The following is a 19,243-nucleotide window of genomic DNA, read 5'->3' as shown; positions in this document are numbered from 1 at the left end:
TACGAACTGCCTAAAATATTTAAATTAATGGAATGAAGCCCAACTATTCTTATTACTATCAACTCAAGAAGACACCTATTTAAATGGGACTTTTCTCAGTTAACAAAATGCTAACAGACCTCCCACTGAGCTACTAAAGTTAAGATACCTCTATATCTATGGTACCAAAAAAGTGACTTAAAAAATATCCATACTTTAAATGTAACTTACAAAGCTTAAACAATAAATTACTATATGAGATCTAGGGGGCACCTTTTATATAAAATACAACGGAATAATACAATAATAAACTAGGATAATGTTTCTCAAACCTGTAAGCAAACCAGAATCAACTGAGAAACTTTTAAAAATACTTATTCCCAGGCCCCATTCCAGATTTATTGAATCATAATTCTTTATGGAGTAAAGCTCGAAAACAATAAAATATTTTCAAATGCTTCACAATTGCATCTTACACAGCTGACTGGTATCTAGGAACCACTTACCCAGGAGCTTCACTAAGACTATAATGTTACAGCAATGAGTTGAACTCAGTTCAACAAATGTTCACTGAGCCTCCAATACACAGCATTGTAGATACAGTGATGAATAAGACATGGTTTCTGCTTAAAAAAACTAACAGTCTAATGGGGGGGTGGGAGTCATTAAATGTGTTTAAATAATATGATAAGTTCCAGAAATGTGGACAAGATGTTAGTAGTGGCACAAAAGACGGGGACTAGGCAAACCAGGCAAGACTTTCTGAAGGGGGTAAAACCTGAGTTCAGTCTTATAAGACAGAGCAAAAGTTATCCAAGCAATGAAAAGTGACAATCATGCTGCAAACAGAAGGCAGAGCAGGAGGTACACAAGAATAAAAATTGTAGGAGGTCTGACAAACTGCCGTCATAAATCACAAAGCTTTCAATGGAGAGTGAGCGGTGAGAAAGAAGGGGCTATTTCATGAAGGATACAAATATGCCATATTAGGATGGTAAGACCGCAGTCTTAGGCATTGGACAGCGACTGAAGCAGGGGGGTCACATAATGAACAGTATGCATATACTTTAAATAAATTATTGAAGCTCTGTTGTGGAGGGTAAAATTAAAGACTGAGATCAGTTAGGCTAAGAGAAGACAAAAGCCAAAATTAGTTTTGGAGAAGAGCTAAACTGAGGAAATAGATACAATCAAACCAGTAAGTTTTATTAATTGATTGGATATTAGGGGTCACAGAGAAAAGAGTCAAGAATGACTCCCAAATTTTCAGTTTATATCCCAGACTACTTCATTCTAAGAATAATTTATCATCAGATGAAGAGCCTCAAGAGTATCATCTCTTACAGGCCTTGCTAATGTTCTTTAAAGCTATAAAGCTACCAGAACAAAGAAAAAAATATTAAGGGTTATTTAGTTTTCAAAGACTTCCCCTTTGCTATCATCCTCAGAACCTACAAGTATTGGGGCAGCAGGAAAAAAGACAACTCAAATGCAACAACACCCAACTGTTTAAATCAGATATGGTCTAAATTAGTACTTACATATTAAGTCTAAAACGCCAATAGTGCCTAAGTCTTTAAAAAAAGTAAAAGTTGAACTTCATTACCTTTCAATTAGAAAAGTAAAAGACCTATCAGCATCATTTAAATAAGGAAAGTCACAGAGGATAAAGCTTGCTATTTAATTTGCTAGGTATTATTTTAAACACTAAGGGAGTTCAAATACAATTAATAAGCTATCTACATAGCTAAAAAGACAAACATTGAAAAGAATGTCTATTTTTACAGTCTTGCCAACCATCGAGTGATAACAGAAATGACTAAAGGCTCTGTCTCTCAACATGTTTTAATATTGTTAACTTCATGTGCCTTCTTTTATTTGTTTCAGTTCCTTCCATTCAGGACTAACCAACAGACTATGATCTACAATAATTATATGAGCAGAGTAATGTCATTACTTATTTCTAAATTTGTTAGTATTAGAAACAGAAAAGCAAACAAGCCAGCAAAACAAACAGCAAAATTATCAAATATTTAGGTTTTGAACTCTATTTTTATTCTCCTCTACCAGAGGATAACGAATTTTTCTTAACACTGGAAGAGATTCTTCACAACAGAAAATATTAGATAGTGAAAAGGACAGTTAAAAATTGTTTTTCCTGTATGGAAATACAGGAGGAAAACAGTATATATATGGAAATATATACATAGACAGCAAACTCTAAAAGAACAAGCATCCCCAAGGAAAAGTGAGCAAAAGATAGAAAAATAAAACAGTAAACAAATAAGATGTTGAATATATTTTTCAAATACCTGATTAATGAATATTAGTGCCACATAATCGTTACAATTGGATTGTAGAGAGGAAAACAGTAGTCTCCCAGGAGCTCCAAATCAGATTACAACCAGAAACACGTAACTGGTAGAGTTGCAGGTTGGCTCCACTCGGTTACTATCCACCAGGCGTGGCTTATGGCTGAACAGAAACTATTGCACATCCTGAGCAACCACTGAACTGAACCGAACACATGCTGCTACTCCGTCTTAAGTGTGGCATTTGTAAAATACTTTCATTAGCTGGAGATTCCAACATATTAATTTGTGTATTAAATGGTGAGCTCATAACTCAAACTTTGATGCAACGAAGTGGACATACTGGTATTTCAACATTTTTTAAGATTGCAATCTTGAATGCTGTGACTAACTTCTTTAATGATGTAAATTACTACAGCACAAACTTTTTTTAAAAAGAAATCATAATTCAACTCTAATAAACTGGACTATGTGAATTTTATAACGTTCAAACTATTCTGGTAGGAAACCACCTTTCCTTTTTCGCCTTTTCAGGTAACTATAATTTCACCACACATTTTCCTCAGGAAGAATACTCAAGTCATTATAAAAAGTGACAGAAAACAAGTATACAACAGAAAACCATACCATCAAAATGCAGACTTTAGGAACTGATAAAAGTTATCCAAAATAATTTACAAGAAATCTAGTCAAACATGTATCTCTAAACTTACAGTTTTATCGGACTCTCCACCTTAGCCAGTGGTCTATTACTGTTCCATGAATATGAAAAATATATTCCCTCTCCCATTACACTTCTCCTATCTGAAATGTCCTTATCATTTTGCTTACTCTAAATTCAACTCATACTTTAAGGTCAATTTGAATCTCACGGTCCATATAAAAATTTTCCTGACACCCCGTACACAGTGATTTTTCTTTCTGTTCTAAATTCCAAATAAAAAGCAAAACTAGTAGAAGAAAACAGCATGTAGTGTTATAATCTTGGAATGAGGAAGGTTTTCACAAACAAGACCCATAAGCCAAGTTTGACCACATAAAGAAAAAAGTTCTGAAAACACACCAAAAACAAAGTTAAAAGCCAAAGCATCCCTGGAAAAAAAAACAAAGTAACATATAACTGATAAAGAGGCATATAAAGTATATACTTTGAGAGGCAATTCACAAAAGAAAAAAAGCCAATGACTAACCACTAGTGATTAGGAAAATGTGAAATAAGTAGGTATATTTTTCATCCTTTTTATTGACAAAATTTTAGAAAGACAGATGAAATCCAATGGTAAGCAGGCAGAGGGAAAAGGATACTTACACATGATTGATACAATCATTTGGAGGGCAATTTGGTAGTATCTGTTAAAATGTCAAACTCTTAAAGAGTTTTATTTCTAGTAATACCTACAAAATACTCACTAGAGTGTACAGGTATATATACATACAAGGATGTTCTATAGAGCACTTTTTATAATCACAAAAATATGGCACAACCTAAATATCCATGTAGAGGGAAGGGACTGATCAAATCAGTTACAACACATTCATAGTGTAGACTATTTCCAAACCACTGCAACTTTAAAAGAAAAACAAAAAAGAAAGAAGGAGGTAGCCTAGATCTGCATATGGCTACCCACACATAGCACTGAGTGAGAAAAAATAAATTACATAGGCAAAGTCTATGGCAGTGAGAAAAATCTTAACAGTGGTTTCCTAAAGGGAGGGGAGGAGAAAGATAGCCTAGGAAAGGCATAGGGAATTTTCTGCAGTGCTGATAAAGATCTCTATCTTGATTTGAGTTTGGGATACACAGGTTATAAACTGTCAAAACTCAGGAAGCATACACGTAAAATTGGTGCATTTCATGGTGTGTAAATTTATCTTTTAAAAAACCCTGTAAACCAGCACTGAACTCTAGTTAATGATATGTATGCTGAAGTATTGGGGAGCAGGGGGAGGAAGTATACTGATATCTGCAATTTACTTTGAAATGGATCCAAAAACATTAAAATGGATTGACAGATGGACAGAGGGAGACATGAGTATATGATGAAGTCCAGTAAAATATTAGTTGTGAATGTAGGTGATAGGTATTCAGATGTTACACTGATTCTTTCAACTCTACAGTTAAAATTTTCATACTTAAATGTTGAAGGGAAAAGAAAGTTATAGAAATATTTATAGAATTTTCTTGTTAGAAAAAATACATGTATAAGTAATTTTTGTATACGTATAGAAAAAAAGTGTGAGAAAAAACACATCTCCTGAACAGTGGTTACCACTGGGCTGAGGAAGGAAAGGGCAGTGAGAAGGAAGGCGTTCACATATTTACATCTTCTTCTAAGTTTATTAATAAGCATATGTACTTCTAAACTCTTTTCACCAACTGAAACATAAAGATAGCCTATGGAGTCTGATTAGACACTACAAACCTTACAAACAAAACGTTTAATTTAAGCCTCTCTTTATCTACATATTGTTTTTATATTAAATGCTTTTAAAATTAGTATTTTTTTAAAATGAAGTGCAGAAGCATCAGCTGTAAAGACATGTAAAGATTTATAATATAGAAAGAGGTTTCTGAAATTTCTATTACTTACAGATTTTTTTTCTCTGTGGAAAAAGCCTTATTTAAGAAAATGTTTAGGTCAAATGTAATATGAAAAATTTTAAATAAAATAACTACAATTTTTTTTGCAGAAGAACAATTATTAAATGCATCCGAACATAAGACTTTAAGGATACAATAACACCACATAATTCAGAAATATATTCCCATGTAAAATTAAATAAATACTTACTTGCAAATTCACTATGATGTGTTGCAATTTTTCTGGTACTGGCATTTAGAGGTTTTATCTTGATTCATTCTTTCTTTGTATTACATTCCAACAAATGGAGCTCTTCTCAATAACAGTTCTCCATGAGACCCTATTAATAGTTTAACAAACAATTATCTCTCACAAAGAACAAAACTGTAACAAGCTAAATATTCTAACTGTGAAAATGTCAATTACAAAGTTTTAAATTCAGAAATAAGATGATTCAACTCCATCTGATTATCTGCTTTCATATTTCCCCACTGCCCCCAAATCTGCATTTGATTGCCATTATACATGAAAATTCTCTTTTGAAACCACTCAGTTCCCATAAAATCAAATTAGCATTATGTGTCCGGCTTTTGGACTTCATCAAACTTCCTGACCACAAATCACAAAATGACAATCAATTCTAAGATCACTGATATGACAAAATGCAATGTAATATCTATCACCATGTGAGGTTAGAACTTTCTCATCACAACTGATAAACATAGAATGTAAAATAGAAGCAAGTTTTAGTTTTAAATGTTTTATGTTTAATGAAAAAAGTTATCCTTTTGTAAGAAGCAACCATAAAAGTTAGTTTCTACAGTTCAAGCTTAAACAATAATAGTGTAAAGTGTTCTAGATAACACACCACTTCAATATTTCGTTAATCAATTATCTATTGACTATATACTATACATAGTACATGTAAATACTATATGTAAGTACAAAAGAGAGGGTGCCCAATCCTCAGTGGAGACAGACTAGTAAACAGACAAGATCAATACCACATAAGACAAGGTAAGATAGAGGGCAAGGGGACAGTCCAGAAAGCATCTCATATAGGAAGGATATTGTTTCAGGAATGTTTTTCACTTATGTGAATATTTATGTGTGTACTAGGTTGCAATCCAAAATGTACTTATTATGGTCAATTGTTCTCAGGAAAAGATTTCCAGGAAGAGTGAAATCTAAATGAAGAATGGAGGCTCTTCTGAATAAGAAAACAAATAAACAAAGGTATGAAAACAGGCAAAAAAAAAAAAATTGAATTTTTTTTTTGAAAACATTTATTAAGGTATAATTTTTTAAGTGCGCTCAAAATCAATTAGGTGGTTTTTAATATATTCATAGAGTTGTGCAACTATAAGCACAATTATAGAACATTTTCATCATCCCCAAAAGAAGCCCTGTACACATTAGCATTCACTTCCCATTTTCCTCCATCCTTCCCTCCCCCAGCCCTAGATGTCCACAAATCTACTTTCTGTCTCAATAGATTTGCCTATTCTGAGCATTTCATATAGATGAAATCATACAATATGCGGTCTGTTGTGACTGGCTTCTTGCACGTGTTTTCAAGGTCCATCCATGTTGTATGATATATCAGGATTCCTTTTTTTTAAAATTAAATTTATTCAGGTGACATTGGTTAGTAAAATTACATAGGTTTCAAGTGTACAATTCTACATCATCTAGACATCACCTTGTGTGTTCACCACCCAGACTCAGTTCTCCCATCACCATATATTTGACCCCCTTTACCCTCTTCTACCACTTACCCTTACCCTCTGGTAATCCTTATCCTCTAAACATTAAACTGTTGTCTGTGTCTATGGGTTTTTGTTTGTTTGTCTTGTTCCTTTGTTGCTTTCGGTTTATATCCCACATATCAGTGAAGTCATATGGTTCTCGACTTTTTCTGCCTGACTTATTCACTTAGCATAAGGAAAATCCAATTAAACTGAAATAATTAGTCATTGCATATAGAAGGGGATAAAACATGTCTAACCGCTTGAACCACAATCAATTCTAAGAAATATATTTCATAATGTTACCAGTACACAAAGAAAGAGGTGAAATACATGAGTATATATTTTGTATGTATGACATATAGAACTGAAAGTTTAATAAAATGATATTTACCCTCACTGGACCTGATAGACTCTGATATTATTTCATGACTTACAAGCAGAGAGTGACCTGAGAGTGAAGCATACTGTTAAACCATGCCAATGAGTTCGGACTTGCCCCTGAACACAGTGGGAGACCATTGAAGGATTTTAGGCAAAAGAATGCGATGGTGAAATTTGCATTTTGGAAAGAAGAGCAATACTGAAGAATAAACTGGGTGGATGAATTAAGCTCCAAGACTGACTACATGAAATAAGCTAGGCTTACTGGTTACCCAGATGAGAACTTATGGCACGTGGTAAGCACCCGAAAAGTGGTAACTTACAAGAGGACTGGAGAGGAGAGGGGGTGAAGAAGAACACTGAAGACAGGAGACATGCTGGAAAAAGGCAATTAATAACTTAATGAGTAAAACTGACAGGAGTGGTGAACAGCTGGACCCAACAGCACACAGGCTAGGATGGTTCCCAAGTTTCTGGCTGAGGGACTAGGTGAAAGGTGGTGCCATTCTCCAAGATAGGAAATAAAGGACAAGTTATGAGTTTGTTAAGCATACCGCTTACCACAGCAATGAGAAACTATTACACACTTAGGATGTGAAAAATACATCAAAATCATTATCATTATCAAAATCATTATCATTACGTTTTCCATTCCCCTTAAGAGATATTTTTAAACTATTTTTCTCCCAGGTTAAACTTTTCTGTGGTCCGTGATTGTTAGATTGCCGACTGTAATTTGTTTCTACTCTTAACTTTTTAAGCTAATTTAAAGTGGCCTCCTTGGCTGTACCTTTGTTTCTCAGACACAAAATATGGAATGACAGTAAAGGAACTGCTACTCTAATGGCAACTGAATGACTCAGTCTTCTAGAGAAAAAAATCTCAAGCAGAATTAAATGTGATACAATAAAATGTTCTGAAATATGGCCAAGGTCAATAACGCTGCTATGACTGTAGGGTGCTTCCTGATGTTTCAGCACAACAGTTTCTGTCAGTAATGTTATTAGGTAATAGTGCAGGTCAACCATCCATGACTCATCCATGAGTTCACTGGCTTAAAAGCAAGGAAAAAATCCTACTTTGCATTTATAGTTATTAGAGGTACACTGCAGCCATAGCATCCAAAATGAGATGAACATTTCATCCAGTTCAACATTACCACCACTGCGGAATCAAATCTCATCGATGTGGCATAAAAGTAATGCTAGGTTTAAAAATCCAAGAAATTTGGGGATAACAAAGAATATCCCAAGTATTCTTAACTATAAAATGTAATTAAATATTTTTAATATTGCTATGTCTAAAAGAATACAATCAGTAATTTATAGGGTAAACCAAAAAAGAAAAAAAATTTTTCCACACAGGGCAAAAAGAAAATGGTTATGCCAAAAAAAAAAAAAATGTATACACATTTTAAGAAAGGATAAAACTATTAAATTGGTAATACTTAATATATAAGTTGTAATACTCAATAACAAAAGATGAACACAAGTCACGTTTGACTTCTGCAATTATCAGCAGTGATCAAAGTGGTTACCATCAGGATCCATACACTTCTGATTATGGTGAACTACTGCTTGAGCAACGTTGACCAAACTGTTCATTTGTATACATTTTTTTTGCATCCTTTATATATATATTAAATTTTAAAATAGCCACTTCATATGAATTTGAAAAACATAAAGTTACAACTATATAAACATTTATACAGCTAGTTAACTTTTGATTTTATCTACTCTAAAACTGGTCAAGCTAAATAATTCTACCTAAAATATCAGGCTATGGCTGTCCTTAATAGTCAATGAGGTATTCAACTTTTAAATATCACATAGGTATTCAGTTTATTTCAATAGAGTAGAAAAGTAATTTTATGCAGATATTAAAAAGAGAGCCACATTCAAATTATAAGGCAGCCTCTTATTAGCTCTACAAGTTTCAGTTTTTCAAGCTTCAGTTTAACCATCTGTAAATGGTGATAAAAATACTAATTCATAGTGTTGTTGTCATGCTTAAGTGAGAAATTGCCTGGCAAATGTAGCACCTCCAAAAATGATAACTTTGAAGGGGAGGGGGAGAGGGGAAACTTAAAGATGAGTTTTACTTCTAGTCTTACAAACTCGAGAATGAAAAATGATTCTGGATCCCCATCGCTAAAGCAGTGATACAATTTAACCATACCCCAGCTACCTACTTTTTCTAACACTAAAGTCTGAGAACTACTTGTCAGAGATGATAAACCTCAGATAGTATGGCCTTTCAGTTAGCATCATACAATAAGCATGTAGGGAGGTTGTATTTCCACATGTTGGCATGAGGTCTCTTTAAGCAGTAAATCAAAAATAGAGATGTGATCTAAAATAGACAGAACTGAAGCCTGTAAACTGAATCTCTTGCAAGTAAAAGCAGGACTGGTGAGTTGTGGAATGAAGCATGGGAGACAATCAGGACCTGATTTCAGAAGTCAATGAAGCCCCATAAAGTAGGGAATTCTGACTCAAGTGCTGAGTTCTCCAGGAAGACTGAAAATGCGAGCTGTGCTACTTCAGGTCCATGAAGACGTGCTACTTAAACTAGGCTGACTCAATTTATCGACGATTCTTAACCCAAATAGCATTATTCTTACAATAACAATGACTAGTGTTTTTCCATTCTTGTCTTTCACTTACACTTTTTTACCAACTCAAAATAGTTCAAACATTTTCAACTTTAATAAGAGGTATTAATGCACTGATTATTCTACTAGATGCTAAATGCCATTTATATTTAGTACATTTGAAAAGTTAAATCTGAGCCCTAATATTTTACTAAAGCAATATAAAAAGTTCATTTCTTAATATATAGTGAAACTGAGCTTAGGGAACAACTTTCTGGTAATAAAAATAGCTTTTCCTCTGCCTTCCCTGTTATGCCACCAGTAATACTAATACCACCACTGCATAACTTTCTATGCTGAAAAAGATTTTATTGACTCACACTCAATTACAATTCCAGAAAAAAAAACTCCATGGAGACATTACTAGACTTCTCAATCCATTTCTTCACTAATACATGGCATTATTTTATCCATGCTCTTTTCTAGAAGTTCTTAATCAGTCCCTATGAACTAAAGAAATCAGGCAGTGGGCAAATAAAAAAAAAATTTAATGATTTACTAATTACTTCTTGCTTTAGAACCTACCAGGTAAGTTGACGGTTATGTGTCTGCATTTTAAAATGCTTAAATTTCTTTTATTAAATAAAACATCCCAGAGATAGGCAGAGTAACACAATTATCATTTTATTTAAACTATGCTCTATTCCAACGACAGCCTAAAGTATGTTAAGTTTAACAGAAATCACAACAGTTTAAAGGGACCTAATGCAATCCTATTGCATTACACCCAAAATGAGGAATTCTGGTATAGTACTAACCAAACACTACTCCAAACGTACGGAATTATGCATTTTTTACTTATATTTTGATATAAGTTTACTAATACTTCTTCAAGTAAATGTTTTAAATGTACCTTTAACATAATAAGGATCTTAAATTATTTACAGACATAGCATATGCCAAATAAGCATGGAAAAGTGAATACGCTTTAAAGAAGTTAGCCTGACTCCTTAATTGTATAGATGAAAACAGAGCTTGGGTCACTGAAACCCATGACGGCACAGCTAGACGGTGATGGCAGTGGGACTAAAATCTAATTTGTTTGTTTCCCCACAACACCCAATCTCATTTGGTTATTTCTTTCTGATCGATTTCTCACCGCCATCTCTTCCTCAAGAATAGTTTGGCCATTCAGACAGACTGAGGCAAAATAGAGCCCACCTCTCTCGATTTTATCTTTCAAATAAACAAAATCTAAATATTTGGGAAGATTTAACAAGATATTACGCACCAAAAGCATTTTAGGACAGGGATGATGACACATACTACCTTACAATTACGATTATCACTACTACCATTACTGTTATTACTACCACCACAAGGGAGGCAGTGAATTTTTTGTAAGTACCTATATTCGCACGCTGGGGTGAGGATCCACGTGACACATCTTTTTAACGCGCCCACCTTAATTATCCTGAGTCCTCTTTCCTTTAGGCTGTGACTTGACACTACGATTTACGACCCGCCCACAACGACCTTGATTTTTGTGCTTTTATAGACTGCTCCACGGCCATACTTCCAAGGAATCACCGCTCAGGTTGTCTCAGCCCTGGAGACACAGACATCCTCCACTGGCTCCCAAGGGACCATAAAACGTGACCCAAATACAGCTTGCGGAGAGACCACAACTTTAAATGCCCTCTCCGGTGCAAAAAGCCCACGACCCATTACAGTGAAGGGTAACAAGTGCCGAGTGCTGCCATCCGTGAGCCCTGTTTCCCAACACCACTGCTGCCTCTGCGGGCGGGAGGCAGGAGGTGGCGACAGGAGGACACTACGTCTCCCCCGGCTGCGCCCGGGCAGCGTCGCCCCAGCCCTCGGGGACAGGAGTGCAAGGCTGCGGGGGCCCAAACCCGGGATCCCCGGCGCCGGTCTCGGAGCGCGGGGTACGGCCCGGGAGGCAGGTCTCGGGCAGCAAACTCGGAACGCAGCTGCAACAGATTAAACGCAAACCAACCAACCAACCAACCTACCTACCTCCCCAAATCACCTCCGGGACGGTCGGGAGCCAACCCACCCCCGCTTAAGGGGAGGGGCAGCGGGCCGGCGGCGGCAGCCCCGGCTGCAGAGGCTCCGAGCGAGGCCAGGCCGGGCATCAGCGGGGCACCGACAGAACCCGGGCTCCGAGCGGGCGGGGGGCAGGTGCCGGCGGGGGGTGGGGGGGGCGGCAGGTGCGGGGAGGGGGCCGGGCCGGGCGGGAGCGCGGCCAGGTGAGGACGGCGGGGCGCCGCGGGGCCGGAGGCGGGGCCGGAAGGCGGGGCGGCTGCGCGCCCGCACCCCCGCCGGCGCCCGCCGCGGTCCTCTCGCCGCCGCCGCTGCTCTCGCGGGCGCCAGCGGCTCCCCCTCCTCCTCCTGCTCCTCCTCCTCCTCCACTTCGCCCAGTACCTCCGTCGCCCAGGCCGGGCCGCTCTCCTTTTCCGCTTCCGGGAGCCCGAGCGCCGCGGCCGGCGGGGTGAGGACGCGCCCGGCTGCCGCCGTCGCCGTCGCGCTGGGCGCCCGGCAGCCACGATGGGAGCCGCGGAGGGCCGAAAGACCGGAAGTCGCGCGGCGGGCAGCCGGAGACGCCCGGGGGGCCTGGCCCGCGTCCCCGGCCGGACCGCCATCGCCCGAACACCCGTACCTGACGCTGCCCGGCGCCTCCGCCCTCCCCGATGCCCGCGTCCCAGCTCTGCCCGGGGCGTCCTTCTCCTTGTGCCCCACACCCTCCGCGTCCCCCTCTCCCGGAATACGGGGGAGAGGCGCTCCTTTAAGGATTGCACTTGTCCTCGTTCCTTAAGGGGAGACGGTCGGCCGGCCTCACTCCCCCCGAGACGTTCTGGATGTCTCGTGGTACCTTCCTTCCTTCTCAATGCAGTCCGCGGCATCAGCGTCCTCTGGCAGCTTGATGGAAATGCACCATCTCAGACCTGCTCAGTCAGTATCTGCATTTTCACAAGATCTCCAGGTGATTCCCACGTGTACACCTTAGAGATTGAAAGGCGCTGGACCCTAGTGCATGGTCTTGCTCACTGCAGACCCTCAGTAGGACAAGAGCCAAAGTTGCCCCAGCCATCCAAGATTTTCCCTATGTCGGTCAGCAACCTAAATGCCTACTCAAAGAGGTTTTACTGAGTAATTCAGGAGACATCCGAAAGTTACCCAGTTTCCCATCGTGACCCTTTTGAAACATAAATTGACTCAACGTTGCAAATAATCCACCCCCAGGTCTACATTGGTATCTTATCAAACACTATACGAAAACCTCCCCTCTTGTCCCTCACCCCAGCTGAAGAGTACCTTGGGAAGGTTAAAGTGTTGCCGTAGAGTTAAATCTTTGTGCTTGCATGCCACTGGAGGACATAATGTGTGCATGGAAGAAATATTACCTGCTGCATAAAATCTGAACTCCTTACAGGATGTCATTGAAAGCCATTCATAAACTGGTCCCCACCTACTGCTTCAGTCTCAGCTTTAACTACTAACTTGGCTCATTTACCTACTTGGAATGCCCTCCATCTTCTACTCTGATGATCTTAATTCTATCCAGATCTGGGAGTCAGCTCAAATCCTGCCAGCCCAGCATTCTCTCTCACCACTGCACATCCATTACACACATTGTAGCTTATTTTGGGTCCTTATGTTATCTTGTGTTGCTAGGTATTTTTAAATGTGTTATGTTGTAGTTTCTGAATTGATTACAAACATGTAGGGACCTTTCAATGACCTAAGCAATGGTTATCAAAGTGTGGTCCCCATACCAGCAGCTTCAACAACACCTGGGAATTCATGAGAAGTTCCATATTCTCCAGCTCCATCCCAGATCTGCTGTATTAGAAACTTTGAGGGTGGAGGGAACCCAGCAATCTGTGTTTTAACAAGCTTTCCAAGTGATTGTAATGCACACTCAAGTTTTAAGAATTACTAACCTAGAATATTGTCTCTTACCCCGCAAGGAACTCAATGGTAGGGATCAACTTGACTCTATGCAAATTTTATTGCCTTTCAGATTAAGAAATAAGCTCCTCTGTTTATGCCTCGCTAGTTGGAAGGCTGTGACAGTTCCATTTGGAAGAATTATGTTTGATTTTCATAATGCATTTTATGTAAATTGGGTTTTTGTAAGTTGTTTTGTTTGAAAAGAAATAATGCAGATAATGAGTCACTTTGGGCAAAGAGAAAAGATAGAGTTTTACGTCCTGTATCAGGTAACTGAATTGAATAATGTTGCACTCTCTTAGCATACCCTTGTGACAATAATTTGTGGCAAATATCTCAACAAGTGCCAAAATGAGCATTAGTGAATGAGCACATGAATGTACATGGCAATTGAAAGTGTACATATTTTTCATGACTTTTTTCCATGAGTTAACTTGTCTCTTACCAGCCAAATCAATACCACAGATAATTTTCTTTAAAAGCCATGGAAAGAGAGAAGTAGCAGGAAAAACATTCTCAAATTCCTGAGCCTTTTTAGTATGGACAGTTAAAAAGTATAATCAAGAGCCCATCTATTCCTTAAACTGAAGCTCAAGTCATCTAGTTCTATTATTCATGACAGATACTACTATACTGTATTGTAACCCGTATACTTAAGATACCTGTGTCATAATGAGAGAGTAAGGGAGATATGGCATCATGTAATCTTTAGAGGAGCTTTTCTATGTACTGTAAGGATGGAGAAAAGATGTACTATGTCATGTACTATTTTTTTTCCCTCCAGAATTCTAGTATACTCATGGTGCCTGTGACTGATAGAAACATGATTTTTAATCAAACTAATATTTATCTGGGAATTTAAAAAATAGACAAGCACAAGTAGTATTGCTGCCACTGTCAACTTAGCTTCTCAACAAAGGCACAGTCAGGGCATTTATGTGGATAAGCTCAGCCAATTACTGTGCTTCTGTGCCGTGACTGGGGAGGACTGGATTTTACTGCATTTTCCAAAAGTCAGTGCAAATGCAGTCCAGAGTTTAATCAGTACTGCGTAATAGCCCTTGGCAGCTTTGGGTGAATGGCATTCTCCACCTGCCCAGCTGGGTACCATGCCCTAAGCACCCACATTTGATGCACATTCATGATTTCTTGGTTGCTTATAGTCATCTCCCCCATCTGTTTGAGTGGCAGAGTGCCCATTCCACAACAGTCTAATATTCTAATAGTTGTTCTTAACCACTTTTAGGTAACACATAATTTTTAGCATCTGACGAAATCTGTGGACCCTCTTCTTAACAAAGTACACGTACACGCAATTACGTAAACATACATATCTAAAGTTTCACAAGCTGCTGCACCTCCCCACACCTCCAGAGGACCACAATGAAGTCCTGAACTTCAAGTTCTGAACTTGCCCTGAGACACAGAGAGTAGGCAAAATAGCCTTGTTTTCCCAAATATCAAGGATAACTATAAAAAAAAAAAACCATTGTATTCTTAGGAGACAGAACAAAAGCAATGCTAAACAGAGTTAAAGCAATGTGCTAGAAAAGCAGATAGGGTGATTCAGGAGTGGCTTCATGGAAAAAAGTTCGTGCATTATCCACATGAAGACAGGATTTTGTTTGGGGAAAAAGGATCCTTCCAGGATGACGGAAACTGTAAGAAAAGGCATGGAGACATGAAAGTACGACTATCCATCTGCTGTGGCACAAATGGAAAATACATGGAAAGGTAGAGAGGAGAATGGAATGGTGCAACAGAGTCAAATCATGATGAATTAAAATGCAACGCTATTTCCAGTGAGGAGCCATTAAGCTTTTGCAGTGGGGTAATGTAGTCCGGAAAGACTAATAGTGAGGGCAGTGGCATCATCAAAAGTCACAGTGACGGAGTTTAGAAAAGTTATGAATGTCTGAAATTGGAACCCGTTAGTGAAGCCACGTGGCTTTGCATTAACTTTTTAGGGTTGCTTGATGTTTGCTCTCGAGATTCATATTAAGGTAAATCAAGACGAACCTAAGATTCTTATAGTTGGTTAAGTACCAGTGGGGATTTGTGTCCTGGTGAACAATCAGTTTAGAATCCAGGACCCTGAAGAGTTAAAATCTGTTAGGACTGGAAAGAGAAAAGAAGCCCTGCCACTACTCTTGGGCGGGGAGAACAGACACCGATAAAGCCAGCTGCAAAGTTAATAGAAAACACTGTTCCTGCCAAGGTCATGCAGCAGTTATAAGTTACCATAATGACCTTCTCTTTGCCCCAGACTGCTTGCTGTGTTTATTTAGTACTAGGTATACCCAATTTCTCTGCCACTTTCACCTCAGGATAGTACCCAATTTCTAGTGAACTCCCTCTTTTCCAAACCCCACCTTGAAATAACAATCAATCCAAAAACTGATCTCTGCTTTCCTTAGATTATCTTCAGAATCCTTTAATGGGAGCCCAATTTATAAGAGATGCCTGGCTCTTCCTACTTGACTAGTGGCACTCCTTGAAGTGCCCTCCCTTCTTGCAAGGCAGCAAATCTTATTTTGTCAAGCTACAGGTTTGTCCCTGGTAGCCTTTGGCTGATTAAGTTTGAACAACCTATTTGATAAAGAAAGCCACACACTTGTCAGGACAAAGTCAAGGTTCTTCAGGAAAGAGGTCTTTCTTTCTGTGTCAGTGGCACAATAAAGTAACTGCCATATTCAGCAGTTTCACACATGGACTCTTCCGACATGGGAGGAAGTGATGTTTTGGGCAGGTTACACTGATGCCTCATCCTTTGGAGAAATGTGGATCAAAGTAGAAGACAGAGGAAAATGTGCTTTTAAAAAAACTATTTTTCTGAGTAATATTTTTGGAAAACAGCTTAATTTAAGTGGATTTACAGAGTTCCAAGGAAGACGTAAAATCAGTCTAGAAAAATTATGAAAAGTTCTGTGTTCATTCATTATAGAGAACATTAACAAAAATAAAGCAATTTTAATGACGCCAACCACTTTGCATGGAGATTGAGTGAGATTTTCATTGAGAGATTTCATTATAATGAAAATAGCAAAAAGAAATGGGGGATCCTGGATTTGCCCCCAAGACAAGACCATAACAATAGCAAAAAGGAAGACAAGTTAAAATTGGGAGCTTAAACAAAGTGTGGAGCAGGAGCACCTGTAGAATCAAGAATCCAAACAGGAAGGCTGGCCTTTGGTAGAAAAAGGAACAGCTAATTGTCAAATTCAGAAGCAAAAGAAGAGCCAGAGGGTGATCAAGTGGGAGATTTTGAAGCGGAGAGGAGGAAGCTGAGATTTAAAATTCAATGGCTTCCATCTCTGTTCAGACACAACACAGGAAGTACAGAGCTCTCAGAAAGGGAAAGGAAAGAAGGAAGTATTCAGCATCAGGAAAGTTGATGAAGAGACTGAAAGAGACAGCCCACATGGCTCACGTGAGGATAGCGTTGATTAGAGGAATAAAATAATCTGGGTACTTCAAGGAAAATCCAGGTGTCAGAGGTAATAAAACAGTACTTTCTTCGATTTCATGATATCTACATCTAATAGATGAAAAAATTTAGGCCATCTGATGTTTCGCCTTTTGACACCCTGCAGTGCCACAGCAGTAAGCCTTAGCCTTAGCTGGTAAAAATGTGGTTGACATGGGTGCAGCAGTAAATAGAGCTGTCTGAGAAAATCCCATAGGCAGGCAATGAAAGCTCAATGTCATGATGGAGAATAGCATGGGGCAAGCAAACACGTAATTGAAGAATTCAATGGAAGCAATGGTAAAAGATTGACTAACTCTGTAGAAAGCACTGACCACATCGTGGGTTAATGAATGCCTGTGCTGCTTTGGATAGCAGCCAAACTCATAGACATGCGCACACACACACACACACACACACACACACATCATTTCTTCTGATATCTTTGTCCTTTACTCTCTTAATCAAGGAGTAACTTTTGCTGTAACTGCATTACAAAAACAAAAAGTCACTGCCAAGCTCATACCTATGCTTGCAAGCAACCTCCTTATTCACTCCACCTTTCCCTATTCCACTTTTGCTGTATGGGAAGAACCTGGAGATATGACCTTACCGAACCGAACCATATAGGCAATGAAATGGGATCAACCTTAGGTTTAGAAAATCCTGCCCCAGGAATCATCCCCAGGCCAGGATTTGTGACAAACAGCATTCTCAGAGGCTCTTTTCTAAAGCAAACTGATCACTGTTGAGCTGTCATGCATTAAATATTACGGGAAGCACCAACTGTCATCATGAAATCTTTTACGGGCACACTGTAAATATTAAAAGAGCATGTTAAAATTACACCATGTGCACAGGCAGCTGATGCTGTTTTATGGAGACAATATTAGAGAGCATGCAGAAGTGTCACACTACAATTCCCATGATCCCTATTTCTTACAACACCTCTGTGACTCTGGGCCACAATTTTAACTCTTTAATCACAACAGGGAATCATTCAACTGATCGTTTCCACTGAAACAAATCTTACCCCTTATACCAGGTATGTAGTTAATGCTGTAGATACCATTTTGGACACTCACCAGTCAACTTTCTGTTTTAAAAATGAGGGCAGGATGATTTTCTTTGAAGTTTGCCAAGAAGGAAAGAACACTTTACCTTTCCTATACTTAAAAACCATTGTGTGGGAGAGTATCCTAGGAGCTGTATGACCTGTCTGGCTTCTCTTAGACTCTGTGTCAAGTGGAATGGACATTCTGGCAAGATTAGTCTGCCCTGATTTGTGAAATCTACCCACAGCTAACTCAAGACTTATTTGGGTTGTGCCATGAGTCCTGCTTGCTCCCCAAAGCTCTCCTCCATTTGTACACCATGATGTCTGAAACTTCTTCCTCCAAACTTGAGAGAGATAATTTGATCCAGAAGATGTCTATTAAAATAACTAGATGGGATTTTGAAAATATTGTTAAATTTCTAAGGAGTAATGATAATATCACTATCTTTATCATGTAGAAGAATATCCTCATTCTTAGGAGATGCATGCTGGAGTGTTAGGAGGGAAGTTACATGATACCTATAATTTATTTTCAAATGGCTCAACAATATAAAAATAAGTAGTGAATATTCATACATACATTTATACAAACTGAGAAATGAAAATATGGCAAAATGTCAACAATTGTTGAATGAAATTGGCAGCTATAGAATTATTCTTGGTACTATTTTTCTTTAACATTTTTGTAGTTTTGAAAATCTTCATAATGAAAAAAATAGAAAAATGCAGATATCTGAACATATCTCTAGCCCAGTAAATCAGACATCCTGGGTGTGGAGACAAGAAAGCATTGCTTTGAGCACCCAAAGTAAGTTGTAGGCACACTAATATTTGAGAGTTGTTGAATTATAATGCTAAATGCTAATGGAGAAATAAATGCCATAGGTATGTGATAAAAAGAACAACTTATCTGGGGGAGAAAAATCAACTCAATTAAACATTTCTATTTCCTCTTGGCAAAAAAAATTGCAATTTTATTAACTGGGCAAGAGTCATGTTACTCACGAATTTCACAGAAATGAAATTTGAAGAACTTAAAAGAGAGTTTCAATGGAGAACTACAGGAGGATCAAGAAGGGCTGGGAAAACACCATGATCTTCTCCTTCCAGAAGGAATATGAGCAAGTGTTCAGAATTCCTATGACCA

The 19,243-nt window shown here is 38.5% G+C and overlaps 1 protein-coding gene across 15 annotated transcripts in view; it reads right to left on the bottom strand.

Annotated features, from left to right (window-relative positions):
- The window catches only part of ZDHHC21 (zDHHC palmitoyltransferase 21), a 76,419-nt gene extending 63,838 nt beyond the window's left edge, over positions 1-12,581 (bottom strand). For 4 of the 15 annotated variants that reach the window (XM_081067803.1, XM_081067812.1, XM_081067798.1 and 1 more), the window contains exons 1-2: positions 11,636-11,939; positions 5,084-5,213 (exon numbers count right to left, since the gene is read on the bottom strand). The gene's annotated coding sequence lies outside the window, so the exon portion shown is untranslated. Of the gene's footprint in view, positions 1-5,083; positions 5,214-11,006; positions 12,008-12,043; positions 12,430-12,491 lie in introns of those variants that run through there. The other 11 variants (XM_081067811.1, XM_081067809.1, XM_081067810.1 and 8 more) reach the window with 11 other exon arrangements.
- Between the last annotated feature and the right edge of the window lie 6,662 nt (positions 12,582-19,243).

The sequence above is a fragment of the Rhinolophus hipposideros genome, assembly GCF_964194185.1.
Source record: "Rhinolophus hipposideros genome assembly, chromosome: 11".
Lineage (NCBI taxonomy): Eukaryota > Metazoa > Chordata > Mammalia > Chiroptera > Rhinolophidae > Rhinolophus > Rhinolophus hipposideros.
Note: the sequence above shows the minus strand (reverse complement) of the source record. Positions and strands in the feature narration are given on the sequence as shown.